General features: G+C 34.0%; 1 protein-coding gene and 1 long non-coding RNA gene across 5 annotated transcripts in view; one reads left to right on the forward strand and one right to left on the reverse strand.

Annotated features, from left to right (window-relative positions):
• LOC144288960 (uncharacterized) overlaps positions 1 to 16,439 on the forward strand; it is a 284,720-nt gene that overhangs the window by 71,358 nt on the left and 196,923 nt on the right. The window contains exon 1 of one of the 4 annotated variants that reach the window (XM_077857055.1): positions 6,759 to 6,797. The exons of the other annotated variants lie outside the window; for them this stretch is intronic. The gene's annotated coding sequence lies outside the window, so the exon portion shown is untranslated. Of the gene's footprint in view, positions 1 to 6,758; positions 6,798 to 16,439 lie in introns of those variants that run through there. 4 annotated transcript variants of the gene reach the window in all.
• LOC144288961 (uncharacterized) lies at positions 4,048 to 12,846 on the reverse strand. Its single transcript, XR_013357022.1, has 2 exons — positions 10,387 to 12,846; positions 4,048 to 6,494 (listed from the first exon to the last, which is right to left on the reverse strand). It is a non-coding gene; the product is annotated as an uncharacterized LOC144288961 (long non-coding RNA).

Below are 16,439 nucleotides of genomic sequence, written 5' to 3' on the forward strand. Positions count from 1 at the left end.
TGGTTGCAAGTGAGTTGGTAGAGCCAACTGAGATTCAAGGAAATTAGACTTCCTCTCTGAATGGGAGAATGGTAAGGTCACATTACAGAAGAACAAATGGGATAGAAGATATTTTTGTACCATCTGGGCCACGCAAGAGTTTCTACAGTAGTATTTCTGTGGGGAAAAAATTTTAGGTGTATATATTGTGTGGTTGAACTGTGGAAATGAAGCTCCATTTGGATCAGAGGATTTCTACAAACCACTTTCCCAACACAGAGAGATACATGGCTTTAATTCTACTTAGTAAACCACTAACAGGATGTGAATTCCTTCAGCCTTAGTTGCTCAGACCTCAAAAAAAAAAAAAAAAAAAAAAAAAAACTTTTCAGCTGGGCCATAGTGTTTCTGATTCACCTCCTTGTTTTGACTTCGAGCCAGATCTCTTCTCAATGTTCAGTTCCTTTTTTCCAATTATAAAAGTAAATATGCCCTGAGACATATGCTTATCATCTCCTCTTTCTACCTGAAAGCTGATGGCTAGGATTATGCAAAGTACCTGATTTAGTTGATTAAGTAAGTAATCCACTCAGTTTTTCATTCTTGCATGAATGCACAGAGACATACATTTATTCCTTTAACAAATGTTTATTGAGTAGTTTTTTGCTAAGTCAAGTACATTATGAATAAAGGTATCCCCACTCTCACAAAGCTTAATAGATTTTAGGGCAGAATAAGAAGACTTATTAAAAATGCATATCACAGTATATGTACAATAGCATATTGTGATAAGTGCAGTGAAAGATAAGTGATGAGAACGGTGTGTGAAGCATAAGGAACTGAGCTGGTAAAGAGTAGAAGTAAAACATTTGAAACTGGAGACAGCATCTAAAAAGGAAATTTCTAGTTGAAGAATGGAAGGCAGGGAAGTTTGACTACTGTAGTGAGTAAAGATGAAAACAATGCAAAACTTAGTGAGGTGGGTGATGGTCTTGTCCTGCAGGTCAGTTGAATAGTATGAATTCTATTCTCAGCATAAAGTAAAATTATGAAGTGATGTGAAGGGAGAGGTGACATAATTTAAAAAATATTTTTATTGAACTATTAAGTTCTCTTGAAGCAAAGAGATGTAATGTTACATAAGTTCCAGGTATACAACCTAGTGTTTGGAAAACTCTGTTATGCTTTGCTTACCACATGAGCAGCTATCATCTGAGAGGTGACATGATTTGACTTAGTCTTTAAAAATTATTTGGGTAGAGTAGAGTGTGAGGAAGGTCAGAAGGATTCCATGGAGGTCAGTAAGGCACCAATTCAACAATTCAGTTGTGAGATAATCCTAGTTGGTTAGAGGAGGTAGAGAGAATTAGAAAGCTTTTAGGTATATCTTGATGTGTAAGAATATTGGTGATAAATGAGTTGTAGGGGATATGGATAAATTGCTCAGAGTGGCTCCTTTGATGTAGCTGTCTATTCTTAATGACAGGCAGAGCCACAGAACAATGAATCATGTTCTTCTCCATACCAATCAAATGGCAGATGGCAGGTGGCGGGTGGTGACTTGAGGAGGCAGCTCTGCAGTATGGAAAGGAAGGAAAATTCTTACATTTTCCCCAAAGCCCTAAGGCTATTATGGCTGGAGGAAATATAGGTGAGTAGCAGAGGATGAGGTCAGAGAGATAACAGGGAGCAACATTGTGTCAGACTTTTTAAGTCACAATAAAGATTTAAAATTTCAGTAGGATTAAGATGGGAAGCCATGGAAAGTTTTCATACAGAAAATAGGTATGATCTCATAATATTTTAATAGAATTAGTCTGTATTGAAGCAAAATTGCCAAGGAGCAACATCAGATTTAGGGAAACAGATCAGGAGGAAAATGCAGTAAGTCATGGAAACAAATGATGGTAGATTGTACCAAGATGTTGGTCCTGGAGATGGAAAACAGTGGTCAAATTCTAGGAAATCTTCATAAGCCATTTGCTTCAGAAATAAGCAGTTTGGTAACCATAATTCCTTATACTCTTACAGAAAGCATAGTTTAAAAATGGTATTCTGCATTTCACTGAAACTGCATCCCTAACAGAAGGAGAGCTGTCATACTTTGTGTTAACATGTCAAAGGATGATGCTACCATATCCATTTTGAGTATGAAAATTAATTTCTTCATAAAAGCACTGAAAACAAGAAGCTGTATTTTCCACTCATGATTTTTTTCTTTTGCAATGCAGATTTCCTATATGTATCAGTTTCAAAGCATGATAAATATATTGTTGGGGACATGTCATCGTGTGCACTTGCCCTCCTTTAAAGGGAGATAACGAAGGCCATACAGTGTTCTTAGCTGAGATGCTTAGAAGTTCTATGTGCAGTGTATATATCTTACTGGATTCTGATTCAAACACATGAACTTAAAATAAAATCTGATAGGGAAATACAAGCACCTAATGCATATTTGATCATTTTAAGGAATTTGGTCATAATTTTAGGTTTGATTGGTGATATCACAGTTATGCTTTCAAAATGTCCTTATCTTTTAGAAGTGCATACTGGAAACTTGACTAATGAAACTAGAATGTCTAAAAGAGCTGTTACATTTATAAAATAGGTGATATGATAAAGAAATTGTATGAGACTAGCTAGCTGCCCAGGAGCATCTTGTAGTGTGATAATAATCAAAGATGATCAACTCAGTCCAGGGTATGGCCCATAGGTTAAGAAATTCAATTTTCTAAGGCATCCAGAATGACTTGAACCTATGTTACTGATCCATATTAATCAAATTCAGAACATTAATTTAAAATTGAAGATACTCTTTTTCTACTGATCAAAATTCATGGGCATTTTATTATATATGCCCCCTGAACATATCAGCATAGAAGGTTATAGATGTGCAAGGAACTAGAGGAAAAACAGGTATACCATTTTGAAGGATATGTTATTGATGCCATGGTGAGGCCTGGTGAGCTCTCTTTGATCTTCAATAAAGGACAACTCTCCATGTATCAGAGGCCAGTATTATTTCTCCAGATTACATGGTCTGTGCTTGACATACAGGCATTGTCAAATTCTATTTTTCTATTCCATGCTTTCAGGCCCTGTAGATTATAGTCAATGATAAAGCTACTTAAGTGATTGTTTTAGGCAGAATTTCCTCACTGACTATGGGTCGGGTAGCCCTCTAGCCATGTGTCCATATGCATGGGTTTTTCCCATAGATTTCATTCATTAATTGCTATTCCTCATATCATCCTAAGGTAGTTACCAAGACATTTGGTCATATCTTGCTAATGTCACAGAGGATAGAGATCCAATGTATAGGTACTCCTTCATGTTTACCAGATTTCATAGATATGGACCAGACATCTTTGGAAGACCATTTGTCTACCACAGTGATCCTAGTTCACAGCCTTCATCTGCATCTAAAATACTGCCCCTGAATTAAGTATGTGGTTACTTTATTGAATTTATAAAATTTTTATATCATTATGAAAAACATGCTTCCCAAAGGAAACAGTTGATATAGTTGTGTTTGTACATCTGGGTCTTTGGCTATAAACTTCAAGAATGTTAAGGTTATACTATTACTTTTCAAGGATACACATGATTTGCTATATATAAATTTTACTATAAAATTTACTATATATAATTTTAGTGTATAATTGAAAAGAAATTGCATACTAACTCTATTTGATATGGAAGTGTTCTAGATGGAGTCATAACTTCTGTACTCATTTAGAGTTCCCCTTCCTAGTTTACTGTTGTTATAAACTCAGTCTAAGACCAAGTATATTATTATCAACCACCTCACATAGAATAATATGCATATTTAAGAAATGGTAACAACTTATCTATGGTATATGTGTATCATCATTATATATGAATTTTTGGGAGGATGGCAAAAGTAATATAACCTCCTTATAAAATTACAGACATAATAATTTAGAAGGAGAAAAAAACTCAAATTCCAAATCCAGTGATAACCATTATTAAAATTGTTCATAAATTTTCCTGGCTTTTTACTATGCACCATTTACATATAGATTTACATATAAATACAGATACATATTTTTAAACAAGAGTGACATTTTTTATTTATTGAGGTGAAATTCATGTATGAAATTAAACTTTGAAGGTGAACAATGTCAATGGCATTTAGTACATTCACAGTGTTGTACACAATCCACTTATATCTAGTTCCAAAACTCTGGCATTTCTATCAGTCCAAAAGAAAACCTTATATGTGTAAAGCACATTTTCCCCAATCTCCTCTCTCCTCCCAACTCCCAGGTATCAGTAATACGAATTCTTTCTGTATGAGTTTATTTTAGACATTTCATATAAAAATATTCCTATAATACCTAACTTGTGTGTCTGGCTTCTTTCATTTAGCATAATGTATTCAAAATTCCTCCACTATATAGCATGTATCAGTATTTCATTCTCCTTTTCAAGGCTGAATAATAATCCATTTCATGTATATACCATGTTTGTTCATCCATTAATTGACTGATGGACATTTTGTCTGGTGCTCCTTTTTTGACTATTGTGAATAGTGCTTTTATGAGGGTGTATACATACATGTTTTTTTCTAGCAGTTGCTTTCAATTCTTTTGGGCCATATAACTAGAAGTAGAATTGCTGGATCATATGGTACTTCTCTAACTTCTGATAAATAAGAGTGGCTTATTTCACACACATGGTTGTACAATATGCTTTATCAACTTGATAAATACTAAATGTCTTTTGATAACATTCTGTGCTTACTTAAAAAAAAGTTCCTCAATTTTGGCTACAAGTGCTATATAGTTTTTATCATGATTATAGTTAGGGAAAATTTTGTTCTTTTCACAAGTCTGTGTTTCAGTGTATATCATATGGAGCTCAATTGAAATATGTTGTAGAAAAAAATCTTTAGAATAAGCATTCAAAGAAATACAACTGTTACTTATTTGTTTAAATAAAAGAGTCATTGAATTCGATTTCATGAATCTTTTAATTTTCATGTACTGAATTGAAAGAATTAATATCAATTTTTTTGATAGTTAAACCTTTTTATTCTTCAAAAAATGGGTCTAAGGTTATAACATTGTATAAAAGTCTTACCAATTACATAGACATGGATGGAACTGGAGGGTATAATGGTGAATGAAATGAGTCAATCAGAAAAAGACAATTATCATAAGGTTGCACTAATATGTGGAATATAAGAAACTGCAGAGGATCATAGGGGAAAGGAGGGAAAACTGAATGGGAAGAAATCAAAGAGAGAGACAAACCATGAGAGACTCTTAACTTAGGAAACAAATTGTTACTGAAGGGGAGGAGGTTGGGAGGATAGAGTAACTGGGTGATGGGCATTAAGGAGGGCACGTGATGTGATGAGCTCTTGGTGTTGTATGCAACTGATGAATTACTGAACTCCACATCTGAAACTAATGATGTACTATATGTTGGCTAATTGAAATTAAATTAAAAAAATACATTTGGGGCAGCCTGGGTGGCTCAGTGGTTTAGCACTGCCTTCAGCCCAGGGTGTGATCCTGGAGACCGGGGATCAAGTCCCACGTCGGGCTCCCTGCATGGAGCCTGCTTCTCCCTGTGCCTTGTGTCTCTGCCTTTCTGTGTCTCTCATGAATAAATAAATAAATTTAAAAAATCTTTTAAAAAATACATTTGTCAGACAGATAAAAAGTCAATTGGGAAAAAAGTATGTCTTCACAGCTTGTGTATTTAAGCAGCATTATAAATCAACTCAAATAATGACAGCCTTATATACATTTGTGTGTGAGAAAGTACCTACAAAATTCTTATTTGTTTAAACCATAGAAGCATTATTTATTGTCCACTCCGTGCCACATACATTTCTAGGAAATTGAGGTTCATCAGTGATCAAGAGTCAAACATGGTCTTCCTCAGAGACTCTCTAACATGTTTACATTTTCCATTCTTTGTATAAATATAAATATGAATATTGATATATGCTAAGGACATGGAGTTGGAATTTTCTTAGAAAACAATTCCCTTGACTAATGCAAAAAATTGACATAATTACAAATGCATAACCTAAGAATCATTCAACACTTTGCTTCATTTGAGCTATGAGTAGCAATTTGAATCATTCATATAAAGGACAATTGTTATCATATGACTCATATGATAACATATGATTATTTCTCAAAACCTTTAGCCTTTCTCTTATTTCAAAGAATGGCTGTCTGTTCCTCAAGTCAGTTTCACTCTTTCAATATTCCTGGACTGCATTTCTCTGCCTCCCTTGTAGTTAGGTTTGGCCATGTGAGTGAGTAAGTAAGCAAGTAGAATGTTGGCAAATGTGTGTGCACCAATTCAAGCCATGGCACATGTAAGTATTCAATGAGAGGTCTTCCTTGTTGTCTCCCATCATGATGGCTTGATGTAAATGGGCCCAGTAACCCTGCAAGCCATGTTGAATATGGTGAAATCAAAATCTGGAAGGAGCATGAGGGCTGATTTTCCACTTGGAGGAGAGTCACCTGTGTAATAGGAATACCCATGTTAAGCTTTGATTTAGGACATTTTGAACATTACAGCAGCTAGAGTTACCTTTACTATTAAACTTCCCTCCATAATAGTGAAGAAAAGCAGAAGTGTCAATGCTTTGGGAAAAAAAGAGTTATTTCATAGTTTGGAATTGAATATTAAAATAGGGTTGGTTTCTCTAAAAATCTCTTCTCTTTTTTAAATATATATTTACTTTTTTTTCAGTTCTTTAAAAATTTATCTGCACTTCATCTAAAGGAAAAGAATGAGGACACAATAAGCAGATAATGACATAAGTAAATTTTCTATTATATTCTCTATAATTGTGTAAAACTCAGTCAAAAATTTTTTTTTTGATAGAAACATTTAATTCATGGGGAATGATGGTCTTTTCAATAAGCAGTGTCTGGTCAACTCAGTATTCATATGGAAAAAACAAATCTTGACTCTTATCACACCGTTCACAAAAACCAGTTTGAGATCGATTGTAGACATAAAAGTGAAAGATCTTGGAGAGGGGAGATTTCTTTTTTTTCTTCTTCTTTTTCTTTCTTTTTTTTTTTTTTTTTTTGAGAGGGGATATTTCTTCAACAGAGCCCCCCCCCCCCCAAAAAAAAACACCAATCTAAAGGGGAAAATGATAAATTAGAATATATTACAATTTACAACTTTTGTTCATCCAAAGACATCATTAACATAGAGAAAAGTAACTCAGAAAGGGAGAAGATACTTGCAAGACATCTATCTGAAAGAAGATTTGTATCTAGCAGGTACAAAGGATTCCTACAAATCAGTATGAAAAAAATACAGAATTCTCAATGGAAAAATGGGGAGAAATGCAATACTTGTAATTAGTGTAAGCAAGAATTAGACTATGATTTGAATCCACGGCAAGAAGATACAAGCAAGTTTTAACATATTAATAAAAAGAATCAATGGAATGATTAGGGTTTTTTAAATTAAAAAAAATTAATGTCAAAGATGGTGTGAGTCAATAGAAGTTTCAGAATTAAGTGGCAAAATTAATGAGTAATATTTTCAAAACTAGGTCATGTTGAGGGAGAAAAGCCCTGAAAATTTAATTTTGGAGTTTTGGATTTTATAAAGTAGTAATTGATAAAAACAAGTAACAGTGGATTTATAAAGAGCAAAACATATTTTTTTAGATTTACTTATTCACGAGAGACACACAGAGACAGGCAGAGACACAGGCACAGGGAGAAGCAGGGTCCCCACAGAGAGCCCATGTGGGACTCAATCAGGGATCCAGGATCATGCCCTGAGCCAAAGGCAGACATTCAACCACTGAGCCACCTAGGCATCCTGCAAAAAATATTTAGGACATTTTTTTTTTAATTTTTTTTTATTTATTTATGATAGTCACAGAGAGAGAGAGAGAGAGAGAGAGAGAGAGAGGCAGAGACACAGGCAGAGGGAGAAGCAGGCTCCATGCACCGGGAGCCCGACGTGGGACTCGATCCCGGGTCTCCAGGATCGCGCCCTGGGCCAAAGGCAGGCGCTAAACCACTGCGCCACCCAGGGATCCCTAGGACATTCTTTATTATTGTTTTGATTCTTGGACATTGTATCTGTTACTGGAAATGTCTGAAAAATGCACCATAAGGGTAAAGGTGGACAAGAACAAAGATTTTCCGGATGGGAGTAAATTAGATTTCAGAGGCTGAGAACTAGAGAGTTTGGGGTTGATTTATGTTAACACTTGAAAATGAATTATTAAGCAAATGGCTTGTGTGCTCTTAGAAAAGAAAATACTAACCATTAGCTAACATCTTTAGTAAGTTCAAGTCTTGCCAAATTAACCTGCTATTCTTTTTTAAAGGGTAATTAGGCTGACAGTTGAGGAAATTGACAGAGCCTTTATACATCTTAATGTAATCCAGGTATCTAACAAAGATTGCTTATACACAGGAAAGAATCATATGCTGTGTAATATCACCCTTAAGTGGAATTCTGTCAATTTATAAGTGGATGTGGGAGCAACTACTGCACAGCTAACTAAAGTTGGTGTGTGTGTGTGTGTGTGTGTGTGTGTGTTTTACTTAAGCTTACTTAGGAAAAAATTCCACATTCAGTGGAAAAAATCTTTATTTTGTTTGTATGAGAACATGACTATATATACAAATAATGTTTTGTAAAATTAGTGATTACTCAGTAATTTGTTTTAATAGTATATTGCAATTTATTTAAATGCCAAAATTCATAAGCAGCACACCAGAAACCAAGTGCCATTCTGGAAGTTAATCTGATAGAAATCTGTATATGTGTGTGTATACATACACAAACACATACAAACACACCAGCTTTAGCAATAAGAAAATATATGATTCACAAATAAGCCATGATGCATACAAGTCTTACCTAACTGGAAAATCATGGACTAAAATACACAAAATTTTATACTACATATTGTAGAGGTAGCAAATAATCCCATATGATAATCTAATAATGATGATGCAAAATTTAAACTGTTGTGAAATGAGAAAGGAAGAATGATAGCAAATGAAAATTCATGTGATAACTTGGGACAAGAGTAATGCATAGTCAACAGTGGTTATTTTGAGCATTTCAGAATTTCCAAATATCTACATGTGAATTGATCTAGTAATCTTCTGTGTGACAAATCACCTCAAATTCAATGGCATAAAACAACAGTCATTTTATTATGTTCATGGAGTCTGTGTCAACAATTTAGATAGGGTCTGTATTTGTTTCCTAAGGCTGCTGTAACCAGTTATCACAAATGTGCTCACTTAAAACAGTTGAGAGTTATTCCCTTGCAGTTCTGAAGGCCAGAGGTCTAAAATCAGGGTTTGTGTAGAGTGGTGGTCTCTCAGAAGACCCTAGAAGGGAATCTATCCTTTACTCAATTTCCAAATGGAAAATCTAGACATGAAAAGCATAGTAATAGAACTGAAAATTTCACTAGATGAAATCAATAGCAAGTATGAGTTGGCAGAAGAAGGAATCCATAACCTTGAAGATAGACCAATAGAAATGATCTAAACTGAAGAGCAGAGAGAAAAAGACAAAGGAAAAATGAACAGAACTTTAGATATTCAGATGACATGTAGCTAAATACCTGGTCTTCATCTTAATGTGAATGAGAGTTCGTGAAGAAGAGGAGAAGGTGAAAGGCACAGAACATGGAAGACTCCTAACTCTGGGAAACGAACTAGGGGTGGTGGAAGGGGAGGAGGGCGGGGGGTGGGGGTGACTGGGTGGCGGGCACTGAGGGGGGCACTTGACGGGATGAGCACTGGGTGTTATTCTGTATGTTGGCAAATTAAATACCAATAAAAAATAAATTTATTATTACAAAAAAAATGGCCTCAATGGTCCCACATTAAATGAAAATCCTTAAATTATAAATATGTTAAGTTATCCCCAGGTAGAATAAATGCTAATTTAACATCGAAATGTCTTTTGTATATTAACTGATTCCTTACTCCATACATACTTTGTAGGTGCTACGAAACAAGACATTCTGACTTGTGTGTGCCATCCCACCCCAATGTCACACAATTTAAAAAATTATTTTATTTTAACCTCAGGCCATGATGGTAGTTTTGGTTTTCACTTGCAATAAAATTATTACTAGCCCAAATGAATGAAGGGGAGTAGGAGGTTCAGGCTTTTAGTTATGGAATGAGTAAGTCACAAGGATAAAAGGTACAATATATGGAATTTGGTCAATAACACTCTAATGGTCTCATGGTATTAGATGATGGTGATACCTATGGTAAAGCACAGCATAAGGTATAGAGTGTTGAATCACTATGTTGTACACCTGAAATTAATGTAACATTGTGTGTCAACTATAATTCACTAAAAAAGGTGAAAATGCAAGAAAACAATAGAACCTACCCATTAATTCAATTTCTTTTCTTTTCTTTTTTTTTTTTTTCCATTTCTTTTCTTCTTCTTTATCTATAACAGGAACTGGCAAACTTGTTCCGTAAAGTGCCAGAGAGTAAATATTTTCAACTTTGTAGGTGGTACAGTCTGTGTTGTAACTGCTCTATCACTTTCATGTAAAAACCACCAGACAATATGTAACCTAATGAGCATGCCTTATTCAGATATAACATTTAAAAAAAATAGAAAGCGGGCTAGATTTGGCATGGAGGCAGGCTGTAGTTGGCTGTACCCTGCCTGGTATAATAATGGATGTGCTCCTTGGGTGGGAAGAAAGTCAGAAATTTTAGTCCTGAAATGACATGCCCTTATCAGAAAAAAAGATTGCAATCCACATAATTTTGAAAATCCTTATGTTATGTTTTCATATTATTAGGAAAAGCATACTTTACCCTTTAAAAGAAAAAAAATGATCAAATTTGAGAAACACTGACTTAAAGGAAGATCTCTGCTGGTGAACTATAAATTGAACTTTTTCTCCCCAGCAATTTGGCTAAATAATTTGGATGAAGTTACAAAAACCATCTTTCAAAATGGCAGAAAGCACAAAAACAGTAAAGATATCCTATATTCTGGAGAGGAGAACAATAATTCACAACAACAAAGCCATTAGAATGATTCCTTAAAAACAATTTAATGTGATGGGATATTTGCATAATATAATATTAGGTGAAAACAATAGGATAAAAAATACAGTAAAATCTCAATTTTGTGTACCAAATGTACAGGAGGAAAACACCAAATTATGAACAGTATAATATTATATCTGGTAATAACATTTAACTTTTTTGAGAATTTACTATTTGCCTGCCCTTTCTTAAGCAATTTATAAACTTATTTAATGCTCACAACTAGCTTACACAGAGGCTTTTATCTTCTTTTCTCAAAATGAGAAAGCTTAGGCAAATAAATTACTTGCTCAAAGTCCATATATAGTAATTTATGGATCTGTATTTAAATTTAGTTTCTGTTCTGGCTATAAGGGCAATGGTCTAATTCGCTAGGCTTAAAAACCAGAATTATGGCAGACTTTACTTTTATTGTGTACTATATATTTTTACATCTTTTATCTACCTTGAGAGTGTATTTTTTTTTGAGAGTGTATTATTTTAATAACAAAAATACATTAGAAAATAAAGATAGGAATTGTTGATAATAGCAAATTGACTTTTGACAATCATTAATGTATTAAGGTTACTGAATTTATGTTATCAAAAGAAATTCAATAATACAGATCTGGATGGAGTAATTTAGCTTAATAAATATTCATGTGAATTTGGTTGACAGAGCTCAATGAAAGCATTTATTTTCAACAGTCATACAAGCATGGGCTATGTCAACCTAAATGTAACATCTGTTATTTGGAATAGTGTTTTCAGTTCACAATAGTTCGTTACTAGTTTATGATGAGATAAGGAAAGAAATTGAGAGGAAAGCAATTTGAGTAATTTTATGTGAGATCAATGTAATAATATAGAGCTTATATTCTGTATCTTTTTTCAGTCCTTTAGTAAAAGTTTTAAACTAAACTTTTGTATTCAGGACAGAGAGGGATAAAAGTCTAGTGGTATTTCATTAGAGATAGTATGAGAATTACTGACCTGAGAGGTACTCTGTGGTACTGGTTATACGTGTCATTGGTACTAACTCATAACTAGTGCTTTCAGAGAGGAGAAATTAGGATAATGGGGAACCTGGAAATGACATGGCTTGGTAAGTAGTGAGATGGAAATATAGCAATAGGTGGTTTGATTATTTTGGAATTCAAATAGGAAAACGAGTGAGTGCTTATTATGTTTAGAGAGAACTAGAACCAAAAGGTAGAAATTATTAGAAAAAGATTTTAGTCCAAGAATCAGGAAGAAGCCTAATTCTCAGAGGAGTGAAAAATAAATGTATTCTGCTATAAGATAAAAATATTCTGTAACATTGGAGCCATTCAAATAATTTCAGGGGATAACCTGAAAGACTTTTTGTATAAGACTGATTCTTAAAAGTTCTTGGCAAATTCCAAGATTCTGTGTCTCTCAAAATAGGATAAATAATTTGGTTTAGTAGTACTGTACTGGCTTAACACTGACCACAACTCTTATTGAGGTATGAAACCAATTGTTCTGCTGTCCGTGTAACTTCACAACTGTACTAATTCATTGGGTCAATCTCACTTTTGTGACATGTTTTGCTTCTCTTAGGTATAGAGTTTTAGCTGTTTCCTTTAAAAAAGTCACCTATCCTGAAGTGATATTATGTAATCTCCATACATTTTCTTCTTAAATCTTGATTTTTGTTTCACAATATGCTTTTGGCCTTGAGTATCCAGATATTTTTCTCAATGTTCTATCTCTGACTTTTACATGTGTATTCCAAAAGAACAAGACAGTCTTGGAATATACTTAGGAACTAACCATGAGTTTGACAGCCCTAGCTATAACTAGGATAAAATGGAATATTATTTTATAGCCTGAAATACCCTCCTCTCTTCTAAACTCCCATAGGAATTTCTTTTTACTTTATTTTTGTCTTTGCATTATAGTCATCATTCTTCTACAAATATATGACACAGCTTCATTTTTTCTCTTCTTGCACTCTCCTGAAATCACAAAGCCTGTATAAAATTCATTTTTCACATAAGAGGTAGAAAGCTCCCCTCGAATGGTAAATGCTTCTTCCCTTGCAATTTTTACTGTTTTGGTACTCAATGTGACCCTAAATAGGTAGTGAATGTTCATTGAGCCCTCACTATGTTGAAGCTTTGTGCTAAACATACTGATTGTATCTCACTATTTATCCTTAGTCATGACTTCGCTCTGTCTCTAACATGGGCAAACCTGATGATTAACTAGACTTACTGTTACTAAAATGAAATTTATTTTTGGTTTTTGTGTGCCAAAACAGGGAGTTTGGATTATTTTGATTTGCCCTTTGGGAACCATCTATATTTAAGCCATTCTTACATATCTTATGCCTTTAACATCCTACAAGGCAGTGATTGTGTCATATTGTTAAGTTTTCTTAATAGAATAAAAATCTCTTACATAAGGATGACTCAATAAACATTTATTTTATTAATTACTAACTCTAGCCTGATACACAGATGGGATATAAGATTCTCTAAGCCTACTAAAGAATTAGACTAGATGCAGAAACCACCCTTTTGTGGGTAATTCATAAAGTGGAACAAGGGATATGGAGCAGCAGTGACCATTTCTAAGAGTGGACCATTTAGTAAACAGAGTGTTTGTAAGACTGGGGATGCTTGTAAAATAATCCTGAGGCTGAGGTAGAAATTGGACTCCGCAATCGGTGTTCTCTTGTCTTGCTGCTAGTGCCAAATATAGAGCAAAGGCTTTAGACTCTCACATGCTCTGGTTTCTGTTCTATTTACACAGCTTAATTTAGGGAACCATAAGCAAGTCATGTAATTGATCTGTTTCTCAGTTGCTTCATTGATAAAATGGAAACAGTAATACCTACTTCAGAGTTGTGGTGAGGATTAAGTGAGGTAATCTGGGCCAAGCAGAAATGTAGTATCCAGCACCTAGTAGGCAATCAGTAAATAATTCTTCTTTTTTTTAAATTTCATAGCTGATTCTGGAACCTTTATTTGGCTCTGGTTCATTGTTCACCTATGATATTCCTGCTTATATAAATACTAATTCTAACATTTATGTTTTATTTTTAACCATGTCCTAACTTCTAAAATTCATCTGCACTTCTTGTCTTAGCGCTCTTTGTTGTTGTTGTTTGGCTTTGGGCACTCAGCTTCATAGCTATCCATTTCTTACAATTTCATCTCACAGAGTCCTCTCGAGAATGGAGAAAAAATACACACTAACAAAAACATAATAAAACAAAAAAGATCTGACTTTTCTTTAGAGAGTTATCTTTTATTCACTTGAATATCTGACGAAATTCGCTTTCTCTATGTATAACGAATACTTTAACAAGCCTTAGCTAGCTTCATAAAAGTTTCTGTACTTTTTTCACAAGACTGTTTTACTAATCAGAAAATGATACAAACTGAATATGTTGTAATATCTTTATATTTATGCTGTTTTATCTCAATATTTTTCTGTTGCAGAAGGGTGATGATGACTCAGCCAGGTAAAATTTGCCAGCATGTGAATCTTAGATTTAATATAAATAAATGTCCTCTTTTATGTAGTTATATAATCACTGTAACCTGAAGTTATGGTTTTGTGGACTTGAACGCTGCTTTAGGTAGGTATTGTATTTCATAAATGAATAACTGTATAACATATTTAGCAATATGCCAAATTAAGGAACCGAATATTAAATAGGTGTTCTTTAAGAAAGAGAAGATTTACAAAGTGCTGTAAAAACTGGTAAGATAAGCCCACAAATCATTCTAGGTTTTCATAGATTTTAAGCATATCCAAAGATTATGTGCATTGAGAAATTACAATTTCTATTACTTACCAGTTTGCTTATTCTTACCACAAGGAGAGCCTCAAATATCAAGAACATTAAGCCTCTAAATGTAGTATGCATTTAAAATCTGAGAATAAAAAAGTATGGTGAGTAGATTAACAGTGGTATCTTTCTATACATTAAACTAATATAAGAGACCATAGTAAATTAAATATGTATATGTATCCTTAAGTAAGATTCATCAAAGAGCATCATAATAGGGATATTTTAAGAATTTACTCTATTTAGAAGTTCAACCTTAAGTTCAACTTCCAGGATAAAATCAATATGTTGGGACTTACACTTTACTAAATGAATGTAGCCCTTCATCACTGTGTAAGTATTTGCAGCTCACATATTTAACTGTTAAATTTTATATTTACAACAAGTGCATTAGAACAATCTGTCTCTGAGAGAAACCTGTGATTATTAAAAATGACATTTATCAGGAGATAAAAATACCAGACTAAATTAGTTATTAGTAATTTTAGTTGGACTTAGCTGAACAATTGTGCTATTAGCTAGGCTTCCTTATGCATCTACAGCTATCTGGGAGATGTTGATCTCAGAGAGCCTTGATTCAATGGCCGGCTCTTTTAGGCTAATCCAGACTTGTTTACATGGAGACATATTTGAACAGCAGCAAGAATACAAGCAACAAAATACCAGCATTTTTCAAATCTCCGCTTGCATTCCATTATGCCATATTCTATCCCATTGACCAAAGCAAGTCATATGACCAAGGATCTTAGTGTGATAAGGCTGCAGCAACCCAAAGTGAAGACACAGGATGGCATGAATAAGTTTGGGAGTATAACTATAATAACTTACTATAATGAGGTTTAATGAGGTCATTTACTATAAATAATCTCTTCACAATAAAATAGTTAAAACACAAAATATAAACATAACTTTTTCAGCTTGAATCTCATTTCAGCTTGAATTTGCTTGATGCCACAAATATGTGGTTTGTTTGATAACCTCACCCTGTAGCAACAAGCATTTTCTAATGACATATATAACTCCACATTGTTTGTAAGGAAACTTGAATCTTTTTTCTTCCCTCCCTCCCTGCCGTCCTTCTTCACTGACCTCTCAGAAAATTAAATCATGTGTAATGTGCTTCTTCTGACATAAAATGAACTTGACACAACAATCCACCAAACTAAACAAAAAATTAAAACTCTCAAAACTTTACCAAAAATTAGGTATTTCCAGAGAAAGTTTACATATAACACACATTTTGCATACTCACATTTCAAAATTAAGTTTTTTAAAATTAGTTTCAGAGGTAGAGTTTAGTGATTCATCCGTTGCATATAATACCCGGTGCTCATTACATCATGTGCGCTCCTTAATGCCCATCACCCAGCTACTACACCCCCCCACCCCCCACCCCTCCAGCAATCCTCAGTTTGGTTCCTTTAGTTAAGAATCTCTTGGGGTTTGTCTCCTTCTTTGATTTCATCTTATTTTTCTTTCCCTTCCCCTATGTTCATCTGTTTTATTTCTTAAATTCCATGTATGAGTGAAATCATATGATACTTGTTTGTCTCTGACTGACTTATTTC

Source organism: Canis aureus, chromosome 18, assembly GCF_053574225.1.
Source record: "Canis aureus isolate CA01 chromosome 18, VMU_Caureus_v.1.0, whole genome shotgun sequence".
In the NCBI taxonomy this organism is placed as follows: Eukaryota; Metazoa; Chordata; class Mammalia; order Carnivora; family Canidae; genus Canis; species Canis aureus.